This window comes from Pelodiscus sinensis, chromosome 1 (genome assembly GCF_052426305.1).
Source record: "Pelodiscus sinensis isolate ZL-2025 chromosome 1, ASM5242630v1, whole genome shotgun sequence".
Lineage (NCBI taxonomy): Eukaryota > Metazoa > Chordata > Testudines > Trionychidae > Pelodiscus > Pelodiscus sinensis.
Window position 1 is genome coordinate 327,014,990 of NC_143052.1, and position 6,369 is coordinate 327,021,358.

The 6,369-nt window shown below is 41.5% G+C and overlaps 1 long non-coding RNA gene across 1 annotated transcript; it reads left to right on the top strand.

Moving 5' to 3' along the window:
• The first annotated feature begins 2,415 nt into the window (after positions 1-2,415).
• Positions 2,416-5,589, top strand: LOC149525962 (uncharacterized). Its single transcript, XR_016348924.1, has 2 exons — positions 2,416-2,526; positions 5,447-5,589. It is a non-coding gene; the product is annotated as an uncharacterized LOC149525962 (long non-coding RNA).
• Positions 5,590-6,369: the final 780 nt, after the last annotated feature.

Sequence of the window (6,369 nt, forward strand, 5' to 3'; positions counted from 1 at the left end):
CACTAGTTTCATGTTGGTACCTGGTCAAAGTAGGCTTATCTTCTTGCTTAATTATCTTCTCTGTTGTGCTGTGAATAAATATTACTTAATGACAGTTAAGGACCATCTTATTCTGAGTTTGTACAGGTCGTAAGGCAATGAGATTCTGGCCTATGACTGGGACTATGAGGCAGTACCGCAATACAAATAATCACATGCTGATCTACAGAAATATTTTTCTGCCTTGGACATCCCCACTAGCTTGAGAGATCCAGATGTATCAGTTAGTGAAAATGGAAGCATGTGAACTTGACAGCTTCAGTTTCAGTCCCCTTGTTTCCTGCACTGAGTGTTTTTTCTGCTTTTTACACTAAATGGTAAGCATGTCCACATAATAGTGTGATGAGGATGGATGGATGGGAGGTTTTGACTTCCTCAGTCATGGCATACTGTTGCAGGAAGGAGGTTTGCTGGGAAGAGATGGGGTCGATCTGACCACAAAAAGGAAGGACATCTTAATGCAGTGACTCACCAATCTTATTAGAAGGGCTTTAAACTAAGTTGAGTAGGGGCAGGTGACAAAAGGCAACTAGGTTCAAAAGGTATCTTTAATAGAGGACTAGTTCTTTGGGGAGAATCAGATATGGAAAATTAGAGTAGAATTACAGGAGCAACAAGAGGGAAATCCCTGGGGGGAATTTGATCAATACCTTAGATCAGTGTTTCTCAAAGTGCTCCGTGAAACCACTCTGAGAAAGTTGCTAACCGGCCGCGCCGGTGTGTTTATTTACCAGCACTGAGGCCACGGAGCCTTGCAGGTCCCTTTGGCTCTGGTTAGCCAGTCATAGCAAAAGGAGCTGTGGCTGCTGCTTCCCATGGCTCCCTTTGGCTGCAAACAGCAAATCGGATCCAATGGGAGCCACGAGGCTTTGTGGCTGCGGCACCAGTAAATAAACACACCAGTGTAGCCAGTTAGCAGTTTTCTCAAAGTGGTTTCATGGACCATTTTGAGTATCACTGCTTTAGACGTCTACTCACAAATTCAAGGAATAACAGGACTAAGCAGTCAGAATTGGGAGTACTAATAGACAAGTCATAACTGAGCTTAAGTGGCATCTCAGATACTTGATGGGATAAATCTCATAACTGCAGTATTGGCATAGAGGGGTACATCTTGTTCAGGAAGAGCATGTAGGAATAAAAGGGAGGTGGTGTTGTATTGTACACTTGTTCTGAGTTCCAGAAAGAGGCAAGAGGCAGACCAGCTGAAAGTCTCTGGGTAAAGACGAAGTGGGGAAAACACATCCAAACCAGGAGGAGGAGGGAGATGAGGCATTTCTAGAACAAATAAAACAAATATCCAGACCCTTATAGTAATGAGGGACTTTACCTACCTAGACATCAGTGGGAAAAGTAATATGATAAAACACAAAATATCCAATAAGTTCTTGGAATGTCATGGGGACAATGCTTTGTTTCAGAAACTGAAGGAAGTAACCCAGGGCATAGGCATTTAAGAATTGATTCTGACCAACAGGGAGGAGATGGTTGTGAACCAGTAGGCAGAGGCCTATTTGGGAGAAAGTGATTATGAATAAGGCTGTGAATCATTCATGGAGGTCACAGAAATCATGAAACAAAAAACAGGACTATGTAGCACTTTAAAGACTAACAAGATGGTTTATTAGGTGATGAGCTTCCGTGGGCCAGACCCACTTCCTCAGATCAAATAGTGGAAGAAAATTGACACAACCATATATACCAAAGGATACAATCAAAAAAATGAACACATATGAAAAGGACAAATCAAATTTCATGTGTTCATTTTTTTTATTGTATCCTTTGGTATATATGGTTGTGCCAATTTTCTTCCACTATTTGATCTGAGGAAGTGGGTCTGGCCCACGAAAGCTCATCACCTAATAAACCATCTTGTTAGTCTTTAAAGTTCTACATAGTCCTGTTTTTTGTTTCAGCTACACGAGACTAACACGGCTACATTTCTATCACAGAAATCATGGATTCTGTAACTTTCTGGGACCTTTGTGACTTCCACAGTAGTTGGCGTGGTACATCTCAGGGCATCCCTGGGGCCAGATGCTGTGCTGGAGCATTGGTTGGAGAGCAGTCAGGGTACCCTGGGCAGATCCCCCATCTGGAGTGGAAGTCGTAGTGGCACCCCAGCCTGCTCTCAGAGCAGTGGAGTCTGCTGGAGCGCTGCCTTTCCCCAGCACCTAAAATTTATTTAGGGCCATTTTTAGTAAAAGTCATAGACAGGTGACAGGTCATCTTAACCATAGTTCTCTCCAGCACAGTGACAGAGTCCCTGTGTGCCTACCTGGTCATCAACAGTTTATGGAATTTGCTTTGGTCACAAGGATGTCACAATAGTGCTTGTGTAAGTTTAACTGGAAGTTCTGGTTGACAGACTGAGAGGCCATCTATCTCTCAGTACTGGAGCTAGTTGGAGAAAGGATTGAGAGAAGGTGTTGAGGAAAGACTAAACCATGAATACATTTGTGAGTGAACAGGAGGTAATTGATAGAGGTAAGGGTCACTATTGTATTTTTTATATCCAACCTGTATCCACACATACACATTCAAGAGCATGGGTGCATAGAAACGTGTAATATTCTCCATTTATATGACCAGATCATTAGCTGCTGTAAATCCAGTGAGCCTCTACTGACTTCCCTTTTAATTGACTTGAGTTGAAGGACTGGCCTACAGCCTCTGAACCTGGAAACTTTCCTGACAACCTGTGTCACTATTGGATGTTATGGGGAAGGTCTTCTTTCCTTTCTCCAGTTGTTTTATGTTGTTAATATGGGTCCTTATTTTATGACTTCTGCATCCTTGGAGCCAAAATCTAGTGGTGCAAAGCATCAGAGATGGGAGAAATTAGAAGAGAAAACACAGAAGGACTTCTCTTCTAGCTGACTGTGTCTAGACTACAAAGTTCTATCACTTTTCTTTTGAAAGAGGCTTTTCTGACAGTTGGCCCGTCTACACTGGGCCAAATGTCAGAAAAAAAGCCTCTTTCAGAACATCCCTTCTTCCTCGTAGAACGAGGTTTACTGAGATGCTGAAAAAACATGTCTGCTTTTCCAATATTTTTTTGGAAAAGCAGACGCATTCCTTGGACGTGGCAGAGCTTTTCTGGGATATCTCTGGTATCCTGGAAAAACTCTGCAGTCTAGATGTACCTGCTGTCTACTTAAGATATTAAGTGGATAGCTAGCATATTAAATGGAGGATAACAAAGCGTTTCTTAGCAACACTAGTGCTCTTAATCCTTCACCATTACTATTGCAACTGTATGGGCAATGTAAGTTACAGTTCTGATTCCATCTGCATCTGGGTGTTGGAATCGAAGGGTAAGGATGGGTAATCGCCTAATCTTGAGCAATCTTTCATGGGAAGGGTAAATTCTGATCAATTCCTCCTCCATGCCTTGGAATGCTGTTGCAATGGAGACAGATAAATATGGCATTTCAGATTTCTTGTTAAATATTAAGTCTCCAGGAGAATTTCTGCTGAGAGACACATGGGAGATAAAATCCTGATTTTATTAATACATCAACTATTTCACAGTTTCATAGAGTTTAAGGCTGGTAGGTCATTAGATCATGTACTTTAATCTTCCGTATGTCACAAACCATTACGTTTCACCTAGCAACCCTATGCTGAAACCAAAACTTGTCTTGGACTAAAAATTGTCACTCTTGAAGGGTATGTCAACACAGCAGTGTTAATTTGGAATAACTGATGTTATTGCAAAATAACATAGTCCGCATCTACACAGCAAGCCATTATTTCAACATAATGTCAAATAATGTCAAGCTGGAGGACTTCTTTCTCCGACTCCTATAACCCGCATTTTATGGGGAGTAAGGGAAGTAGGAGGAAGAGTGCTCTTTCCCCGACTTCCTGCTGTGTAGACAGCGCCAAAAGCCGAAATAAACTATTTCAACTTAAGCTGCACAATTGATAGCTCAAGTTGTGTAGCTTATTTCTGCTTTAGCCCTGCTGTGTAGATGTGCCCAAGGCCTAGGAGACTAAGATGCTGTGTGCTGCAGACAGAGGATAGGAGAAACTGAAATGCTACCAATGCCTGAGGCCTTTGCAATGGTAGAGAAATGATTAGGTCAGAAATGCCCTGATGATCCTGGTGGTTGATCAGTGCCCCATACTCCCGAAGAAGACAAATTCCCAACCTCCCAAACAATAATCCCTGCTAGTCTGACCCAGGGAAAATTCCTCCCCACCCTCATATCTGGAGATCAATTGCATCCTGACCAATGTTCTCTCCAATTCTACGTGTAGAATACATTTTATGTGCATTGAGGCATGTACGGATGTGTACAACCATTAGAAACACATGTCTGCCACCCAAGTGCTCAGTTTACAGGTAACACTGATCCTGACTATGTGAGCAAGACTTACCAAGACTTAATCTCTGAGGCTTCACATAAAGGTATGGGGCAGTCACCCTACCCATGGAAAACACCTAGCTAGATAATTTCATGGAGGTTAGGTCCATAAAAGGCTATTAGCCAGGGGATAAAATGGTGTCCTTGGCCTGTGTTTGTCAGAGGCTGGAGAGGGATGGCAGGAGATAAATCGCTTGATAATTGTCTTCTGTCCACCCTCTCTGGGGCACCTGGTGCTGGCCACTGTCGGCAGACAGGATACTGGGCTAGATGGACCTTTGGTCTGACCCAGTACGGCCGTTCTTATCTTCTTATGTTGTGCATTGGGGGAAAATCTTTTAGGGTCTCTAGAGGCAACTGGACAAATACCTATTCCATGTGTCTTCTCTGCAAGTATTTAAATTACCATAAAATAAAACTGAAGCCTTTTTTCAAAACAGAGTGCATAAAGTTTGACTTCTAAATTCATACAGTGGGGTCTTTAAAAAGTGGCTTGATTTTCAAGAGATACTGAACCCCTAGAAGTTCTTTGCACCATCCATAGGTAATTCTGGGTGCTCAGCACTTTTGGAAATGACACCCTGACTAAGCAAAACACTTCAGCATGTGTTTAACTTTAGATTTATTTGTTGGCATTGAGTTAGGCATGTGATTAATTTGTTGTATCAGGATGTAGGCGTGTTAATATGGATTTAGGAGTTTTAGTTTAGGCACCCAGTTTTAAAAATCTTGGCTATAAATTATTCTGTGTGCTATCAAAATGCCTAAATTAATAGTAAAGGTGGAAAAGATTATTTTATGTGGGGATCTTATTTAAAAGGAGCAGCTTTTCCTTATTATAATCCGTCCCCCCACAATAGCTCTGCAAACAGACATGGTCACCATGAGGGAAGAAAAGGATTTGCATGATTCCCAGGTCCACTTATCACCATGTCTGGTCTCCTACAGAGTCTTTACTAGATAGTGAATTAAAGACACAAGCACTGAATCCCAACATCAATGATAACCAGCAGAATCCTTTCCTTTAATTTCAGCTGTTTACAGTGAGGTTGTTTTCCTCCTGGACCATATGGACGATCAAGATAAGGCCTCTATTGCCCTTCAGATTGTCAAGATAGCTGAGACCAAACTGGCTGTCGTTGTGACTGTTCTGCTAGAAAAACTTCAGCAGGATGAGGTAGGGCAGTTTCATCAAATCACATCTGTTTTCCATGTTTCCACTCCAAATTCTGTTTGACTTCATGGAAGTAATTCAATAGAGAACTTGGCTCAGCCCACCTTCAGTGTAATCAGTATTTACCCTTCTGTCTTCATGCAAAACTCATCCTGCAAAATTCTGTTACAGATCAGGATGATATAATAAAGAGACACTCAGAGGAGCACTGTCCTTTTGTACACACTGGAGTACATGGGCTGTATATTATAAAAGTGCACTGTAGGGGTATCTATAATCTCTTATAGCAGTATTTTGTCCTCCTTTAGCATCTTCATCCAAAAACCTCAAAGCACTTACCTACTTACTCATGAATTAGGTTTTACAGCACCTTTGGGAGAGTGATAAAATCCCCATTTACTGATGGGCTGTGTCATGGGGAATTAAATAACTTGCTCAACACCACATAGTGAGTTAGTAGAAGAATGGTGAATAAAACCCATGTGAACTGACTCTCTGCTCTAAACCCAAGACAACACTTCTTAATTATAATGACATATGATTGGGCTATAGCTTTGAAGGGTTCTTAAATAATCCAAACCCCTTTTTCTTTTATTAATACTCGCATCCAGCAAAGTCCATTTCTCTATTAAGGGTCAACACAGAAGGCATTTTAGTTTCAAGTACCAGGAAGCCAAGACAAGCAGTTCATTTCTGGCTCGCTTGAATAGTGTGGGGCTCTTGTATTCATAAGTTATCAATTATGATTTTCAATTAAAAATCCTCCTTACATTTAAAAATGAA